This window comes from Abramis brama (genome assembly GCF_963993115.1).
Source record: "Abramis brama genome assembly, chromosome: 11".
NCBI lineage: Eukaryota > Metazoa > Chordata > Actinopteri > Cypriniformes > Leuciscidae > Abramis > Abramis brama.
The window spans coordinates 2647765-2668717 of record NC_139973.1 but is presented as its reverse complement, the minus strand read 5'-3'; the positions used below and the strand labels follow the sequence as shown (position 1 = coordinate 2668717).

At 38.6% G+C, this 20953-nt stretch overlaps 1 protein-coding gene across 2 annotated transcripts in view; it reads right to left on the bottom strand.

Moving 5' to 3' along the window:
• cdh22 (cadherin 22) overlaps window positions 1-20953 on the bottom strand; it is a 195134-nt gene that overhangs the window by 118145 nt on the left and 56036 nt on the right. The window contains exon 2 of one of the 2 annotated variants that reach the window (XM_084128131.1): window positions 18793-18900. The exons of the other annotated variant lie outside the window; for it this stretch is intronic. The gene's annotated coding sequence lies outside the window, so the exon portion shown is untranslated. The remainder of the gene's footprint in view (window positions 1-18792; window positions 18901-20953) is intronic. 2 annotated transcript variants of the gene reach the window in all.

Here is a 20953-nt window from a genome sequence, read left to right as displayed (position 1 = left end):
CTAATTCACTAAACAGGAAGTGTAATTTAATCTAATTGCAATACAAAGTTATTTTTCAACAGTAAACTTTCAACATCCAAAGTTTGTCACGACTAACTATACTTCTTCTATTTCTTCTACTTGTTTTATTTTCAATTCTAGTTTCTGTTTGTTACCAAAAATTCAAATTCAATTAAAATGCAAAAAGAAACATTTTCTCAGATAATTCTGAATGATGCACAACCCTGGACAACAACACAGTGATTTTACTATTACTGAGTTGAACACAAAGGCTTCTGAAATGTGTTTGTGTTCAAACAAAACGTTTTTTTGGTTGATAGTTAATGTCAGGGATATGAATATATTGAATCAGGCGGGTGATGATTTAATGCATCTGGACTTGATTGAATAGTGAAAAGTTGCTGTTATTTTGAAACACTCCCCTCCTGAAGAAGTCACATGATTGACGGCCTCTCCAAAGCACTCTCTCTCTCTTCGCCACACTTGTCGTTATACAAATCAACAGCTAGCGAGCCCTAAAGAGTCCCTAGTTTATATTTATTTCCCATCAAACACTATCAGACACTACAAACATGTATTTTGACAGGCCCGGCCCATCTCTCACAAGGCTTCTGGGGATACACAGAGAAAACTGGCAACCTCTGAAACCCAACACAAACCCTGGAGGAACGGGAGAGCAGCAAAAATGTCCAGATATTATATTATACAAGTCCAAAAATCTCAGAGAAGTCATTATCACACCTCCATCTCAAGCAAGCACTCAGGGCACAATGTGAGCCTACTCTGACTCCTAGCGCCGCAGAGTAATGGGAAAAATCATGTAGATTGGAGTCTTTAGCTTCCACGTCTCCAGGGCTGCTTGCTGAAATTGGAAAAAACAGTGCAGATGGCAGGAGAGCCAAACACATCTCCTGCACTATAAATGGCAGCATCATTCGAGTGCACGCCAAACATCTGGACAATTGTGTATTTGTCATTTTCATGACCTTTTCGAGGCGATGACAAATCTAAAACATGGCCGTGGCGTGTTTGGGTGAATCCCACCAAAACTAATATGCCGGTCATATTTCACTGCAAAGTAAAAAGCCTAGGGATCATATTAAGGAGATTTTTGCCATTGTGACATTTATTGCATGATAGTTAAGCGCATCCCAATCCTATTCTCATTACCATAATGTTCAGAAGTTTACGGTCATAAGATTTCTTTTTTTTAAGAAATGAATACGTTTATTCAGCCGGGATGCATTAAAAGGATCAAATAAATATTTCAAATAAATTATATTTCAAATAAATTAACAATCATGGTTTCCACAAAAATACCAATGTTTTCAACATTGATAATAATAAGACAATAAGACAAAAAGCAAATCAGCATGATTTCTGAAAGATCATGTGACACTGAAAACTGGAGTAATTATGCTGATAATTCAGCTTTGAACACAGGAATAAATTACATTTTAAGATATATCCACGTAGAAAAAAAATATTTCACAATATTACTGTTTTTACTGCATTTTTGATCAAATAAATGTAGCATTGGCGAGCAGAAAAGACTTTTCAAAAAATGACCGACCCCAATGATTAAAGTGTGTGTTAATACATACACATGTTCTGTTTGTAAGTGAAATGTGACTTAGACATGTTTGTGAGTTTTTGGTTTTAACTGACCTCTAAACGCCATATCCGCTCACATATTTTGTCAGAATGAAAAGCACTTCATTGAAGGCCATCACCCTTATTCTCCGCCGATGACTGACATGCCCATTACTCTTGTCGTCATTACAATATTGGCTAATAAAATCTAGTCAGAGGTTTTCTTCGCCCCAGGTGCAAAATATGTAACCTATTGACAGAGGAAAATTAAAATAAATATGCAACAAGGACATCAGCCGGAGAAGAGGGAAAATTGGTGTTTGGTGGCGTATTAGAGAGCTCAATGAAAGTGCAGAAAGAGCAAGACCCACCATCAAAAGACAAGCAACATTTACTTATTTAGTTTTCATCAAATTGTTCATGCATAAAGTGCAAACAGCCTGTTTGATGGGGTTGCGGATGCAGCTGAATGATGATGACACAGTTGTGTAAACATCTGCATCTTAACTGAAATACAAATCAAATGCTCTGACAACACATCATGCTGCACTACAACTAAATCTAGCAGATGCATAATGCACTCATGGACGTTTATTTCATCAACAGCAAAATTTAAGGTTGAATGCATAAAATCATCTTTTTTTAATCACCTTTTTGCCTTCACGCTCATTTTAAATGGTCCTGTGGTGTGAGAAATGAATTTTGGAAATATTCAATGCAGTTTTTCATTTACTGTAAAATGAGTTGCATGCACAATAATTACAAAAGAACTAGCAAAATGCTGTTTAAAGAAGAAGCAGCAGGATCTCAACTTCCCAAAGGTATTTTTCATCAACTATTTAACAACTGCACCAAGGCAAAATAAATTATGATGAGAGAGAAAAGCTGGGTGGCATAATAAAATAAAAGAAAACACAACGGATAGACAACACATCTTTCTGTTGCAATGTGCTCGACAACAAACTCGCAGCACAACAAGTGCTCTTCAATACATTATGCATAACGTATAATTGATGGTCGTTTTTCAGTTTTGACTGGTGCGTTTGAATACAAATGAATGTGATTTCTATGTGTGTCTTGCTCTAGATACACAATCTATTTGTCTAAATAACACACACAGCCGCCTTTTTATCCTTGCTGACTTTCTCAGCGGGCTATGACTGCGCAAACAATCCCATAAATTAGGAGCGGAGCTGATAAATATCTTTAAAGCAAATTTACGAGCAAAACCACCCATTCAAAACCACCCCCAACAAACAGAAAATATGGGGCAAATTTCAGCATATTCTACACTGCTATAAAAGACTCTGTCCTGAATACACAATGAGTCCTCTCTCTATTATACCCAGAAGAAGTAAAACCTCGTCCACACAGAATAATAATGGCACACTATCCAGTTGCTTTAGGAGCTTTGTGTTAGTAAACTTTAAACTAGTCACTAGTGGTATAGCGATCAGATCCAATTGCACCATGATACTGAATTATTGTCAAATGCATATTCATTTATGGTATTACATATGCACAGCAACATAATAAAACACATGATGCAATACTTGCATTCATTCATAGTGCAGATCCTGCGGTGTTGTGCATGTGAGGTAGGCCTATCTGACATTGCTGGACCCTTGGCATGGCCATATTGTGACCATATTGTGCAGCTGAATTGAAATATAGGATGGGAGAGTGAGACACTGCTGTGTAGATTATGGCGAGAGGAGAAATCTAGCACTACCGGGAGGCCGTCCCACCTGACCTGCAACACCAGTGAAGAACAAACTGGATGTCTTATTGACCCGTGTGACCACCAAACACATAAAGACAGGCCGGCAATACATTTACAAGCAGCACACAGTCTCGCAGAGATCCGTCACAGCAGATCATTTATCTACACACCACCAGAGAAAACCTCTGCTCATCTCTGGGTGCTCTTACTGTGTGGATGATGAAGAATATGAGAGCAACATGATTAGATTAATGCAAGTTGTAAGATATAATAAAAGAAAAAAAGTACATTTGCATTAAATGTATATAAAGCGGATTTAATTAAATCCATTCCTTTGCATGCGACTTGCCATTTGGCATTCAATTTGCATTTTCAGTGGCACTTAAAAGACATTTTTACTACCTGGCTTTTACATTCAAGTTAGCATGAATTAAAAAAATAAAGAAAGAAATATTATGCTATTTTAAAAGTTCCTTATTTTGTTTTGGAGTTTCCTACAACAGGTTTACATGCACCCAAGGTCAAAAAACACAAATTTCCTCATAATATCCACTGCATTATCAGCTCTTTACTCTCAGTGTCTAAAACAGTAGATCAAGGATCCGATCTCTCTGATCCCCTCCTTTACGAGAGCCTGCTCTGCTCTGATTGGTCAGATGGTTCAGTCTGTTGTGATTGGTCGACGGCTTACAGTGCGTGTCGGAAACGAAAAGGCCATTATCATATCCGAATTTCAGCGCCGGATCTTCCTCAGCACTGACACACAGTGATACGAACAATAACGATGTATTTGGTTTTACCGTATTAATTCCATCCTTTAAAACTGCATTAATGTGGATTGTTTTGGAAGCACATGTCTTCTCGACATGAACAACACGAACCAAACTCTTCCAGTCTCAGATACAACTACAGTGTTTGAGGGCGGAGCAAATGTTGATCATATGACGATCATAGGCTGGCATTATGCATAATTTGTTACAAACCTGTACGTTCATGCAGGAAGTAAGACTGGAATTATTGATAGACTGACACAGACGCGAGCGGCGAAAAGCATGATACTGTATCGAGTCTTTCAGTGTAAACTGATGTTTCATTTCATTCCATTCTCATTTCTTGCAAATGAAAGCACATCGCGACCCGGCGCAAGCCGCTAACGTGATTTCCCAACAGCACATCGCTCACGATATCAGGCTCTGGCAGAATTCAAATCTGCTGCTCTGGAGGGGCCATTCAAGCGCACAGAGGGTGGCCTAATGATGCCTGTGTGGCTTTAATGCTGTTTATGAAGGCAATAATAGTACCGTACAGGTCTAATGACAGTGGTCAAAGTAATAACAGCCCGGCGCACTCGGCGCGGAGGAGCTACTGTGTGCGGAGATTACTCTGTCATTGTAGCAGCAGGTCGTGCGGCTCTCAATGTTCAGGACTGTGATTTGGAGAGCTGAAGTGTGTAGTGTGGTTTGTGTGTCCTTGTGTGTGTGTGAACTACATGCTGAGATGGACTGGTGCATCATGGGATGCGCTGAAGTGTGTAGCGTGGTTAGTGTGTCCCTGTGTGTGTGAACTACATGCTGAGACGGACTGGTGCATCATGGGATGCGTCCGTGTGTCTGTGTTTGTGATTCTGCAGAGCATTGGATCCTGTTCACTTTCAGAGACTTGCTTTGAACGGGAAATGGTGATCCATCTACAATATTCACAATATATCTTTGATGATTTTGCTGGCATGTTATATGATTTCACAATGGTTTTAAAACTATTATTTATTTAGAATTCGGCCAATCATTTTTCCTAAAGAACATGTCATTTGGTTAGTTTTGTGACTTTCAGAGACTGACATTTAGTTCTGATTTAAACTTCAGTTGCAAAAATCATGTTAGAGTCACAGAATCATTTCTGTGAATCAGTTCAAGCTGTCCATTTCAATGAACTCTGATTCAAGAAGATTTGTTTGAGTCATTCTAAAAGATTCACAGAATGATTTATTATTTGGTAACACTTAACAATAAGGTCTCATTATTAAAATTAGTTGATGCATTAGTTAACATGAACTAACTATGATGAGCAATACATTTTTCAGCATTAATTCACCTTTGTTAAGGTAATAAAAATACAATCGCTCATTGTTTGTTCATGTTAGTTCACGGTGCATTAATAAGCTATTTTCACAGCATTTAAACACTTAAATGCATGAATGTTTCGCAAATAATCACTTTAGTGACCCGGACATATATCTAACACACATGGATCTTCCGCAATCATATAAAACTTACTAAAACTTTAACTAACATTACATTTTAAACATAGTATTCAAAATAATAGTATCTCAATGATACTAAAATAGGGGGGGGATCATGTATTGCTTGATTTTATCAATCAGGAATTGATTTACATACCAGAATCAGGGATTTGTGACATAATCTGAAAAGAAAAAACTGTTTTTGTAATAACACACACCAAAAAGAACATTAAAAGGGTCAATTTCACGCTGACTTTTGGATGTACAAACTGAAAGCGGGGGGGGGGGGGGATGCTTTTGGAGATCAATTGCAAATAATAATGATTGCTCACAAAGGTTTCCCTTCTTTTGGGAACCAATAAAAACAGCTTCCCGAAAGCAATCTCGTCAAGAAAAACAGGGCATTGTAGTGCAGAACAAAGTAATTTGTTGCCATTTGAATAGAGCGATATTTCTCGACATCTCAACAGCTATCTGATGAAATTACTCTGAATAGGCTCTTCCAAAAATAATTAATTTCAGACGAAGGGTCACACGTCCCTTTGTCAGTAGGACCTTTCATCTGTCCCTCAACACAAACAAGCATGCTGCAAATTCCGTCCAAACGGCAGATATGGTCGTTTGTTGCAAAGCGTGTGGAAAGGTTTTTACAAAAAGCGCTAACAAACGCTGCTATCTATGACAGCAAAAAGAGTGGCCACAGCACCAACTTGACATTCACAGCGGCGGTCGTCTCACATTAATTACAGTACATGCATGAAGTAATGGGGCAAGAAGTGGGTGAAAAGAAGAGAAGAACCTTAAAGTGGACCTCATAGAGTAAAGGACAATTACAAAACCTCTGTGTCGCCTCTTTTCATTCTTCTTAATTACCGGGCAAACATTCCTTCTCGTCTGCTTCATTAGGTCCTTTGTTGAGCAGTTAGTGATGTCAGAGAGAAGATGGAGGGATAGAGCGGCTTGGAAAATATAATAAATTATCTCCAGTGTATAGAGTATAGCAGACATACAGAGAGACTGGAATGAGACAGAAGATTGAATGCAGAGAGAGGGAATTTCTACAAACAACAAAATAAACTTTGTGATTTGATCTCATTCTCTGATTTTACTGCAAAATCAATTGGCACTGCAGTGATCTAGAGAGCAGGGGCAATGTATTGACAATAGCTTAAAAAGTAGAGCATGCCATTAACCAAGGCCAAGATCATGGGTTCGATTCACAGGGAATGCATGGACTGATATATTGCGCATGTTAAACACAATGTAAGTCGGATGGATGGATGGACGGATGGATACTGATTCAATATTTTTTCACTTGGAAATACATCACATGATTGATTGATTGCAAAATGATTTGCGATTGCATGCCCTCACATCGACTAGCTTGGCAAACAACAGTTTAATAAACTGCACAGGACTCAAACCTCCACTTAAAACCTGTTTCATTTGCCCACAGCTGTCCAAAAGTCCTCCAAGTTCTCCCAACTAAGCAACTGTCTTCCCATCTGGGCTTGTTCAGACGTCAATCAAACCGGCGGAGTCTAGAAGCAGGAACATGTGAAAGCAGGAACTGATGGGGTCACGGGAGGGCTGAAGGAAGGGTCCGGCTATGAAGGGCCCTTACAGGCTGCTATGGAAATGACCGTAAAAGCCTTATCCTCACAAAGTTTGGGGAGAAGCATCAGGCAAAACTGGAACTAGGGCAGATGCTGTAATTGTAACTCAGGAGAGGTTGAAATAGAGACAATGGGAAATAAAAATAAGTGCTAGGTACTGGCAAAGCCAAGCAAGCTATACTTCCACTGCTATTCAAACACTTATTGTTAGACGGTTAAAAGGCTTAACAAGACGTCTCAGCAAAGCAAAACAGCTTTCATAATGGCAATTAAAATAGATATGCTGTATATAGTCCCATGACACAGCCACAGCACTAATGGATAGAAAGAAGTGCTGATTCATAAGTGACAAGCAAACTGAATTAATTATAATTCTTACATTCAGACTGAACACTTTCCCCCGGTTTCACAGACAAGGCTTTAGTCTAGTCCCAGTCTAAATGCATGTTTGAGCTGAACTGATATATCTTAAAATAAGTCAGTGCCATTGTTTTGTCTCCAGATGCACACCAGTAATGTTTGTTTCTAAGGCACATTTACAAAAGCTACTTAAAGGCCTAATCCTGGCTTAATGATTAATATAAGCCCTGTCTGTGAAACCAGGCCTTTAATTAGCTGCCTTAAAAACACCTAAATGCCACAAAACATGACCAGGTCATATTTAATTATATTTTAAGGACCATTAAAACCATTCCATTTATCTTTTTCTGAGATTCACCCACACATACATCGTTTCAATGTAGACTCTCAAACTAAAAAAGCATATGGCCAAAATCAACAAAGCTTTAATGTTTGGCTGTATATGTTATAGTCCACTAGCCTTTTACTAGATTCAGTGGCCAGAAACGATGCCTTCAGGGCCCATAAACCCCACATGCGCTGACAGCGGCCCGCATGGTGCTTTTCCACGGCTATGACGCCTCTGCCTCGTCCATTACACACTGATTTGGTGTGTGTACACAGTCTGTGTGCCGCATGAGAACACCGTCACCCTGTCTTGTTACATTAATCTTCACTAGGTCAAGGTCAGACGCAACACAACAAAAGCCACAGCCAATCAGCACGCTCAGAAATTTCGCAAGGGCCCTAATTTAATTTATGTTGGCCGGTCTCACCCACGCTTTCGCAGGCACGTACCGACAAGCGCTCAGCACCGTATTACAATCTTGCATCTGAACGCATTAACGAGTGTGTTAGATTGCCAAGCACAAACAATTAACAGAGCCTTAAAGATAACGTGGTGGGAACTAAAAGCAACAGATTAGCCATGTCTACACTCACCTTTACTTCTGCACGGACATCAGTTCTGTCCAACAACCGCTTAGGAAATTTGTGCTTAAACTTTGAATGATGCTGAAATAATGCAAGTGGACATGTCTATGCATTCAGCGTTACGTTTATGCAGCCAGGTTATTTCATTTCTTATCATTTCATGAATGCTAATAGTTCTATTTCCCTAGCTAGAAATCACGGTTAATAAAAACTACAGGTTCAAAGATTGAAAGTCTCTTTTCATAACTCATTCTTGGCTTTAAGAAAACACAAGATGCCGGTTCACGATAATGCCTTGAATATTTTAGCAGAATATCGTCACAACGCCACATGAAAGACTAGAATATGATCCCTACTGGAAAATCCGGCTTCTTAGACCATCTTGAAACAGTAACAGATGTGCATAAGGTGGCCGATTTGGTTTTTGGAACCGAGAAATATTTACAGAAACATGTATTTAGTTGTTGATGTCAAGGGTGTCCAATGAAACTTCACAGTAATTTGGCTCAGATTCATCTGAACACAAAGACAGATGTTAAAGGAACACGCCGACTTTTTGGGACTTCAGCTTATTCACCTTATCCCCCAGAGTTAGATAAGTCCATACATACCCTTCTCATCTCCGTGCGTGCTGTAACTCTGTCTGACGCACCCATCGCTAGCCTATCTTAGCACAAAGACTGGAGGTAAATGGCTCCAGCTAGCATACTGCTCCCAATAAGTGACAAAATAACGCCAACATTTTCCTATTTACATGTTGTGATGTGTATAGTCATAGCGAGTACAAATAACAAGGTCACATGAGACACAGCCATCCGCCCAAGTCGCAGTGCTTCGCCTTCTGAGAATATAGTTCCCAGTATGTATACGGTTAGAAGATGGCTGTGTCTCATGTGACCTTGTTATTTGTACACGCTGTGACTATACAAATCACAACATGTAAATAGGAAAATGTTGGCGTTATTTTGTCACTTATTGGGAGCAGTATGCTAGCTGGAGCCATTTACCTCCAGTCTTTGTGCTAAGCTAGGCTAGCGGTGGGTCCGTCAGACAGAGTTACGGCACGCACGGAGAAGAGAAGGGTATATATGGACTTATCTAACTCTGGGGGATACAGTGAATAAGCTAAAGTCCCAAAAAGTCGGCGTGTTCCTTTAACATGACCAGGGTATGTGACGCCCTCATCCTCAAATCCCATGAACAAAACTCCAAAAGGTATACAGTACGACCCACACTAAGTTAAATACATGTTCATTTGAAGTGAAGATAAGTACGGTTTGTGTCGATGCTGATGATGATGTGTAAGTGAATTACTGGCTTAATAAACAATAATAATAAATATAATAACATAACTAACAAAAATAGTATTTTGCTTATAAGGACATTGTTGTTTACTTTTATGCAGTAAATATTTTTGGTACTGAGTTGAAGCAAACCCAGTTGAGAAGCACTGATGATTTCAGCATTGTAGCATAAAATGTTTATGATATGCTCAAATAATAGTGTCATGCCGTGCTGTCGCTGCCTTAATAGCACAATACTTCCCAGTTCTGTGGCTCCTGTTTGTTCCGGAGTGAATATTCCATAGATCTGAGTGTGCCGATGTGGATACGCACAGCACCAGATGCAAGGCAGCACTAGATCACACGCTGCAAAATAAAACAAATCATTGTTTGTAATGATGTGTCCAAACCTGCAGCAGAGTCCCCACTGGGGAGAGAGAGAGAGAGAGAGAGAGAGAGAGAGAGAGAGAGAGAGAGAGAGAGAGAGAGAGAGAGAGAGAGAGAGAGAGAGAGAGAGAGAGAGAGAGAGAGAGAGAGAGAGAGAGGATATTGGTTTATATGCGCTCACATACACAGCACTGCAGCGCTGACCATCTATCATGCTGCAATGAGAGCAGTGTGTTCTCGACTGCTGTTCTCATTAGAGCTCCAGCCCGAGTGCCGCTGAAGTTACACACCAAAGCAAACAAGAGTTCCTTACTCCTTTAAATTAAAAAGTCCCTCTTTTCATGTCTTATTTATAATGGCCACATGCTTTAAAGTGTGTTCAGATCCATCTCGTTTGGCTGCAAACTAGGTCCCCTTTTAAAGAAATAACCTTTGAAAAAAATTATTCTGTCATCATTTACTCATCCACAACTTTCTTCTGCTGTGGAACACAAAACATGATGTTCTGCAAATCTTTTTGCAGCTCTTTCCAAATAATGACAGGCTTTATTTTGGTCTGTTCTCGTACTAGTTGTGGAGATTTTTTTATGCTGTCATTTCTGAGAATATTCATCAAAATTGTCCTTTCGGCTCCATGGAGAAAATGACAGAATTTCAAATAAATAAATATATATATATATATATATATATATATATATATATTTGAAATTCTATTTTCAACATTGAAAAGAATAAATACTGACAATATATTCTTTTCTATGTCAGTCTAATATGGAATTATAAATATATGTTTTGTTTTGTTTGTTTTTTTGGTTTTTTTTGCATAAACTATATATTTGAGTCATAGTTACAATATTTGTGGCATAATGTAAATTGAAATTTCAAAGGAAAAATTAACCCATAAACATTAAGATGCACACTGACTTTTACATGCCAACGTGAGACTAGTATTATCAAGCCATTTCCTGACCTTGACTGTACAATATTCAGTATCTGAACTCCTGTCATGACTGTGCAAGGCCAGTAAACACTGTAATGTTAGCATAATATGCATAAGAATACAAGAGAACTGCTTTTTACATCCAGAAGAATCCACCCGCAGGAATGACATTTAACCAGCAATTCATCCACCGAGTTCTTCCAGACAACTTTACAGCTCAAATACCAAACATGCTTTTAAGGAAAAATTCATAGATGTGCTCTCACAAAAATACCAATTCCACATTTCTGCTCTATTTATTTATTTATTTATTTATTGTTTTTTTGGCAAGAGTCAAAATGTTGCCATGAATGATGTTGACAGAGTTTATCTAGTGTTTTACCTGGCACATTAATTTATTAAAATGCTATTACCGCAGGTCCAATTAACACAACCTAAAATAATAAACACCTTTCTCAAAACATCACTTAAGCGTTTCTTTTTTTCATAGCCGTGACTGTAAATTACCTAAACTGAATTCTTACATTTCTGTGAGAGAGGAGAACCCAATTGAGAAGGTTTAGCACTTTCCAGAAATAGGAATATCCCATTAATTATTTACATTTTATTATTAAATAAATAAATAAATAAATAAAATAACACTATATTTCAATCGTCCACTTTAGATGTTCTACTAACTATAAGTAACTTGCAACTACATGTCAACTAGCAGTCATTAGAGTATTAGTAGACTGTCTGCTTAATATTTGTCATATATCACTACTAAGCAGTGTTTTCAACCTCATAATGTTTATTTTAGGTTTCAGATATTTAAATACACATAAGCACGAGTAAAACAATACATTTGGAGTTTGTAAAATACACACTGAAGTCTGTGGAAGCAGCAATAACAATCTATTCAAATATAATTTGCCGACATGTGTTATTCATATCAGACAAACATTGGAAGTAACTATAAAGTTTACTCTATTCTTCTCAGTTCACCGGCCACTTTCTTGCATTTATTTCGGGAGAAACTGATTCATTCACGTGCTGTAAATCCGACTGACAGGACAACATTGCGGCATCTCATTATAGATCAAGATTATTTATAAAGGTTTTTAAACGACCAAACGCACTAACGTTAACTTACATGTATTTGAGAATCGTAATATCAGATAGGCTAGTTGATGACATGGTAAGCAAGTTTGTGAATAAAATTTTGAATAAAAAAGGAAAAGCGGAATAAAAGCGACACATTCTGTCATACAGTATTATTGCGGCTGCGGTGTATCGCGTGACGCGTCGCCATGGAAACATTAAAGGGAACGTTCGCCTTGAAAAAACTCACTCTGGGGGTGGGGGGTGGGGTGTCAGTTAGAATATTTTAAACTTACGCGTGAAAGGGTTAAAGAAAAGATTGAAAATAAATATTTGTGTGTGCTGTAAAGTGGTTAGAAAAAAATTTAATCGGAATCGGCTAAAATCGGTATCGGCAGGTCAAACTCAATGAAAAATCGGAAATCGGAATCGGCCTAGAAAATTGTAACCGGTGCATCTCTAAAAACTGCCTAACGTTACCGAATGAAATGTCAATGAAGAGATGATGACTTTAAATTTTTGTGGGTGTTGATGGACTCGATCCACTCGGTCTATGTTTTGATCAGCGTTCTGAATCCCAGTCGGACGAAGTCTTTGACAAAAACACGCTTTTCTCAGCTTTTTGTTCAAAAAGATGCATGAAGCTAGAATAACTGTTTTCTCTCTCAGTTGTTTATTTTGATATATTGTATGTTCATGTATTCTTACAACAAAATATTCTGGGGGCCATGAAAGTTTTGTGAAAATGATCAAAAATACTGACAAGGCTGACAACTTGGCGGGGAAAGAGTTAAAAAAAATAAAGTGGATAACATAAATGTAAAATTGTTCATACAGTTTCCAACTTGACCTCCCGATATTTTCTGAAGGTTAAGCACGTCCTTCCTCTGATCACTTGTTGAAAAGATAAACCGTCCCTGTTCTGTCCCCTTTTCTCCCGTGTAGCTTGGAAACTCCTAGAATAATCCCTCAGGCTAAAGCAGCACACGATACTTCTGCTACACTTTAAACGGATACAGTTTAGTCCTGGCATATTTCTGCTGCGAAGGCGAGTCTGGCAGATTGTAAGAGATGTGATGTGAATACACAAAACGCCGCTTGGCAGCAGACGACAGGAATTACAGGTGTGTGTTATAGGCCTGGTAATTACTCTTAGCACAGGGACTGTCTCTGCTAATGTCTTCTGATTCCTCTGGAAATGTGAGGGTAAACATGAGGCGGTTAATGAGGCCTTCCTCAGATTAGATGCTAACACAGGATGAAGAATTGGGATAATTTAAGCCGCAGCACCTCAGGTTAGTCCCAAATCTAACCTTTAAGATGAAAGCTTGACGGATTATTTTCATTAGCGAGCAGTCAGAAGAACAAGCTTTCCCGAACGAAATTGTGTAATTGACAAAAGCATTAGGCAAACCCTGTCTTGACTGTTCTGTTGCTGTTATGCTACAAATGATTAAAAAGTTTGATGAAGTAGCATGTTGGGAATCGCTGCACATGCAACATTTTTCAGTGCATCAATAAGATGTAAAGCGTCTCAGTGGGCCAACTGATGGCAGCCTAGTCCCTCACTGTTTCCATAGACTCTGTTATTCCTGGACTTCATTTTCTAGAACCCTCTGCTCATTATCAGTTTATCTGTTTCAGCTGTGTCTTGTTTCATTTGATCATGACCCTGTCTATTTAAATGCCTTTTTGGGTGGGTGGTCGGGTGGTCGGGTGGCCGGTTGGCCGGTTGGCCGGTTGGGTGGTCGGGTGGTCGGGTGGCCGGTTGGCCGGCCGGGTGGCTGGGTGGTTAGTTGGGTGGTTGGTTGGGTGGCCGGTTGGGTGGCCGGTTGGGTGGCCGGGTGGGTGGCCGGGTGGCCGGGTGGTTGGGTGGGTGGGTGGTTGGTTGGTTGGTTGGGTGGTTGGGTGGTTGGGTGGTTGGTTGGTTGGTTGGGTGGTGGGGTGGGTGGTTGGTTGGGTGTTTGGGTGGTTTTTTGGTTTGTTGGGTGGGTGGTTGGTTGGGTGGTTGGGTGGTTGGTTGGTTGGTTGGTTGGGTGGTTGGGTGGTTGGGTGGGTGTTTGGGTGGTTTGTTGGGTGGTTGGTTGGGTGGTTGGGTGGGTGGTTGGTTGGTTGGTTGGTTGGTTGGTTGGTTGGTTGGTTGGTTGGTTGGTTGGTTGGTTGGTTGGTTGGTTGGTTGGTTGGTTGGTTGGTTGGTTGGGTGGGTGGGTGGTTGGGTGGTTGGTTGGTTGGGTGGTTGGTTGGGTGTTTGGGTGGTTTGTTGGTTTGTTGGGTGGTTGGTTGGTTGGGTGGTTGGGTGGTTGGTTGGTTGGTTGGTTGGTTGGGTGGTTGGGTGGGTGGTTGGTTGGGTGTTTGGGTGGTTTGTTGGTTTGTTGGGTGGGTGGTTTGTTGACTGGGTGGGTGGGTCACACTCTCTGTCAGCATTTTGAGCAGTTCCTGGTTTCTTTATATTTTCCTGAGTTTTGGATTTCTTGTTCCCGTCTGCCTCAGTGGAGTGTATTTGTGTTCGGACTGATTACATGTGCTTGACCCTCTGCCTGGTATGGACTATGGACCTTGTATTATATTTGTTAATAAACTGCGTTTGGATTCTCACTCTCTCTGCTGAATGTTGTCTTACCACCATAACCAAATCATTACACACATGATCTGTCAGAAATCATTCTAATATGCTGATTTGATGCTCAAGAAACATTTATGATTATTATCCGTGTTGAAAACAGTTGTGCTGCTTCATAGTTTGTATTTCAGGAAGAATATTTATCTCACATTGAAATCTTTTGTAACATTATAAATGTATTTAGTGTCACTTTTGATTTTTTATTATTATTATTATTATTTAATGACTGACCACAAACTTTTGAATGGTAGTGTAAATCACATAATGTATAAGGCCATGGTGGTGCATTGGGAAAATGTCACCAAAATAATTTTTCCTGATTAGCCTGTATAGACATAGCCTGATTATGCTCTCAAATCACTTCCATATCCGTTTGGATGGATTCCCCCTTCCACTGTCACAGTAATATGATCAAATCATGCAAAGCTAAATAAATACATCCACAAAATCACACATAACAGACGATCATGCCTTACATAAATCAGTAAAATGACTACATGACGGCTCATTTAGACGTTCATCACACATCAAGTCTAAAGAACTTTGCTCCATTTGGAGACGACAGCAGCCCGGAGGCTCTTCACACAAATCTCCTCAAGAGTGACTTCTATCATTTGTTAGGCACACATCTCCTCTTTATTGTTGATATAAATTTCAGCGCAGTGATGTACGATACGCCTGACGCGCCGCATAAAAGTGTAAAAACCAATATTCTTCTGGGCCATTAACACTCAGTAGGGTTTGAGCCGTTACGCAACAAAGCTAGACACTTCAGAACAGGCGAGTTTGGGATGAATATAAATTTTAACGCCACACCAGATGACGCATTGCATATTGCCTGTTCTCATCATTCTCATGCATGTGAGATTAATACAGTTCAAGCTTCAAATTATGTTTGCATTTCCATCAAGATCCCTGTGAGTTTACAGATGTCCGAAAGGAACCGTCACAGCGTTCATTTTGATTACATTTAATCAGTGCTATCGTCCTTTCAGCTGCAGCGCACTGCCGGTCTGGGAGTGTGAAGCATCGAAAGTAAATAAAGAGAAAGGCCTGTCTGTGTGCTGGCGCATGAGAGAGACAGATTCCCCCCCGCTGAGTCAGCTGTGGAGCCCGCAGACAGATGAATGACAATCACGAATTAAAGGCAAACACCAGATCAGATAAACCAGAGCGCAGTGTCTCCAGATGTGGTGCAGATCTCCTGCTGCGGTCAGTATGTTGCACCAGACCTGAAGCTCGTTAACAACGTTTGTTGCCTTCAATTACACGTGTCATAAACCAACAAGTCACACTAAAAAAGATGAAAAAAAGAGAATGAAAAAGCAACGTGGGAAATGCAAAACAAGAGTTGTGTTCCATTCAGTTCTTCTAAATTCCAGTTCTGTTGCTGAATTTGAAATTAAAATTAAAATTAGTAAAATTAAATTGGATTGAAAAGAAGTCATGTAACTGCTGTTTTTGTAGTTGCACATTTCAGTTGGAATTACTTATAAACCTTATCATATGCAAACTCGCAAAGAATATGGGATACGGTACTGCCATAAATCAAATATTAGATGTTTTTAATATTGAATGAAAAATACATTTCTATAAACTAAAGCAGCATTTTTTTCTTGTTTTCCAGTAAAAATATCGAAACATCTTTAAAACAAGACATAGAGTATTTACTCGAGGATTAAATTTGGAAATTAAAACTCTTATACATACAAATAAGACACTTTTTTTAAAAGAATAAACACTAAACTTGTTTTATTCAGTTGCAAATGAGTTGGGAAAACTAAATTAATTAAAGATGTATTCCCTGAAACTATTACAGTACTTCTCAAATACAGTAGATTTCTCTTGTTTTAAGCTTTTTTATAATATTTTTACTGGAAAACAAGACAAAATTACATACCAATTAGTTTAGGGTTCAGTTCTCACTATTAACTATGACTTTTGCCTCAATAAACTCCTAATTACTGCTCATTAATTATAGTTAGTAAGGTAGTTGTTAAGTTTAGGTATTGGGTAAGGGATGTAGAATATGGTCATGCAGAATAAGGCATTAATATGTGCTTTATAAGTACTAATAAAAAGCCAAAATTCTAGTAATATGCATGATAATAAACAACTAGTTAATAGTGAGAATTGGACCCTAAACTAAAGTGTTACCAGGTCAAATTCATCATGCAAACATGGACCATGCAAATATCATAAATAAAATATCCAATGTAAAATTCTTAAGCAAACTGTTTTAACTGACCTTCCTTCATTTCAATTCAACATCATGTGCAGCAATTCTATTCAAATACCTAATTTTAAAATCCCGAGACAATTCTCAAAAACGGTTCATCCTCCATCACCGCAGAACTCCATCAAACCTGCTCCATTTTTCACGTGGTTTTAGACAGACACATGATGGCCCTATTTCATAGTGCCAATTAAATGCTGGCTCTGGTGTAATTAACAGCTGTTTTGTCCACTGATCAATAAAAGCTGTTCATTAAAAATCCCTTTGCTGTCTCCAGATCCCTGGCAAATTTCAATGCTCTGAAAAGGTTCCTGCGAGAATTAACATTGCCTGGAATGAAATTCACAGCCACAGCTGGGCAAGACAAACCCGTTTGAAAGGAAATCGGCTGGGAAATACTTCACAGCAACAGTGTTTTCCAGCCCTCATAAACAAGTGCAGAGTAATCATGAAAACTAACTTACTTTCACCTTGAGGTTTTCCCAAATTGGACTCGGGTGCCTGTAATTTCTCTCCAAACCCTGGTAAATAAATCCTGCAAAAATGTTTGGTTTACTCAGTGTTGTCTCACTTGGTCCTTTGAAACCTCTTGAAATATAGATACGGCCATGGCCATCAATTTCACAAAAAGTGAGAGAAAACAAAAGGCTATGAATGTGTTAGAAAATCAATACTCGGCTTCTACAGCCAGATCTTACAACATGACGGATTCAATGAAAAATATGATGAATATGATCCTGAAATCATGCATTTTACTGTGCACTAAAAGTGCATACTTCACTGATAATGGGAAAGCACATACTTTTGAGTATGTAAGACAGTACGCCAATATTGGGACATGCAGTAGTGCCACATTATAAAACTGTATCTAATGTATAGTCAAGCCCTTTTATTTGTTATAGCTAGAAACCATCACAAACCCCTCTTCTGTAGCGCAAAGCATTGTGGGTAATTGCTCAAAGTAACTCAAACAGCTTGCATGGATTTATACCTAAAAATCTACTTGTCCGGGCACCTTCAACACACTCAGATTTGGGTCAGACTAATCCTAATCCCACATACTGTAAGAACAGATAACCGAGTCATGGGTAATGCCAACTGGGATTCAGTCAAAAAAAAAAAAAAGCGTGTACTTCCACCAGTAGTTAACTAATAATTCTCTCTTACAACATGAGATTTGTCCAGTTTTAATCTTTATATGAGGAAAGGAAAGGAAAGGAAAGGAAAGGAAAGGAAAGGAAAGGAAAGGAAAGGAAAGGAAAGGAAAGGAAAGGAAAGGAAAGGAAAGGAAAGGAAAGGAAAAAATAAGAAAGGAAAAATATAGGAAAGGAAAAAATAAGAAAGGAAAAATATAGGGAAGGAAAGGAAAGGAAAGGAAAGGAAAGGGTAGGGTAGGGTAGGGTAGGGTAGGGTAGGGTAGGGTAAGGTAAGGTAAGGTAAGGTAAGGAAAGGAAAGGAAAGGAAAGGAAAGGAAAGGAAAGGAAAGGAAAGGAAAGGAAAGGAAAGGAAAGGAAAGGAAAGGAAAGGAAAGGAAAGGAAAGGAAAGGAAAGGAAAGGAAAGGAAAGGAAGCTTTCAGGACTATAAATGCAATCACAATCCGCATGGACTGACAGCACTGTTCAATGACAAAAAGGACTGGTTTGTAAAATGTGCGTGTGGAACATTATACGCTCCATGAGGAAAATGAAGTATATAAACAGTGCAACAATACTGCCATCCCTCTCAGAGCGCCTGCGAGTCACACGCGTGCAGATGTCCTCGAGTTAGAGCATTCAGAATGAGAAAATTCCTTTCCTACTCACCCTCATGTTGGTCCAGATCTATATGATGTTTTTCAGTCGAACACAAAAATAGATCGTTGCAGAATCTTCATGCGGCTCTTTTCCATACAATGATGGTTTACAGTCAGTCTTAAAAAAAGAAAACAAAAACAGAAATAAGAAAAGAAAAAAAACTATAGAAATATACATAGTAAAAGTAAATGGTCGATATATGACTTGCACACTAAAGTCTGCTGAGGAGGACAAGCACATGAATACTTTTTTTGCTACTTTTATGATGTGTATTTTTTAGGTTGAAAAATGTGGCTACATTTAAATACTTTAAAGACCCCTGTGGTGAAAATCAAGTTTTGAATGATGTTTAAACTGTATGTCTATGTGGTGTTTTTAATGTACTGATTAAAAAATTATTCATGATTTAAGGCGAGACACTACAGGTGAATAGGGTCAAATTTTAAAATAATAGATATCACCATGAAACTTCCTCAGTTAATTACTTACACAAGTATAAAAAAAATTATTACAAGTTTTTGAAATTTGTATGTTTAATTATGCAAATTAGGCATTGTCTCATTAAACATGCACAATTTTGCATATATTTTCGGTAGATAGATCTGAACATATGATAAAGCCAGGTGCAAAATTCTTTTTTCATTTTGTTTACACACAAGATTTCAGGATATATGCTTTCATTACCTAGGAAATCAAAATATACTGTCCATAGCCTTAAAAAATCGATTTTTGCCCTTTAAAAAAAAAAAGAAATGTCACATAAATCAGGCCAGGAATAATTTATTAACAAATCCCTCTGAAAATATCTTCAGAATACTGCTAAGTGTATAACTGGAAAGTTTGGTGTACATAGGTGCTACATAGGCTGAGATTCGGGAGAAACTTACTGCCGCAAGTAAACAAAATGTAATAAAATAAACATCTTAATGTATATTTTCAACGTTTTCTTTATCTCAGCTTGAAAGAACACATATTGAAGGAGTAAACTAGCCCAAAATCTCAAAACTGACCACTGCATGAAAAATCAATGTTTTTGCTTGCCGTGTCTTGCCTTAAAGGAACACCATTGCTGAGTATTTTCTCCTTAAAACTACAGTGAACCAAAGCCTTGAAACCACCCCTGTTTCCCACCGTCACAAACATGTGACCAATCCCGTCAACAAGAGGGCGGGGCTTATCTCCACTGACTTTCTATGATGTGATTTATATGATTCAAAGCGTTTCTAAGGATGCTGATGTTTAGAAAGCAAGTGTCTGACTCTGAGATGGCGAACGGGAACATGGTTTGTGTAGCAACACATTATTAGCTGATTGATAATGTAGTCAAGACAAAGGCTAGTCAAATCAATTATCATTATGTGTCTGGCGTTGTAGAAAGTGATACATAAAACTCATTAATATTCTGATATATCAACTTGTAGACGAGCCTGTATAATTCACTATTCCTCTTCTTCCTCTGAATCTGTTTATGGTTCAAACATAGTATATGGCTGAATTAAACCAATATTTAGCCTACATTTGCCAATGTGCAGCGTTTACCACAGTAAAGTTGCCTGGGTGTATCATGTAATCCAAGCTGCTGTGATTGAGTGGAGGCGGAGACTAATTAGCATATTCATAGATTGGGGTACTAAATGAACCGAGGGTGTGGAGAGACATTTAAGCTATTTTAAGGAACAAAGACATTATTTTCAAATTAAATATGTAATTTTGATTATCAAAGATGAGTTTTAAGGGATAAAATTATTGACTGCATGGGGACTTTAAAATTCAATGTTGCATTTTACATGAAAAAAAAGCACACAGGTTTGGAAGGACAAACTATTCCTTAATAAGGAAAAACAATATTGCATCTTTTCAATATGCAGAGAATCTAGTAAGTAATCAAACCTATTTGATACAAGCCACTCTGTTATATATCTAATATTGAATCCAGAAGCTCTGCACTGTTTTTCTTTGTGCGACAGGCACTGAGCGGCGGCTTTTCAAAACCACTTTACAAGCATTCTGCCCCAGTTATCCCTGCGATTGGATTCCCAAGTGGGCCGTATAGGTCCTTCAGTTGTCAGGACTCCTCCTTTGAAATCATGCTTTAACGGGAAACTACCACACAACTCTTGTTTTATTGCACTGTGCAGATTTTTATTTCTGGGCATCTTGTCAAAAAGCT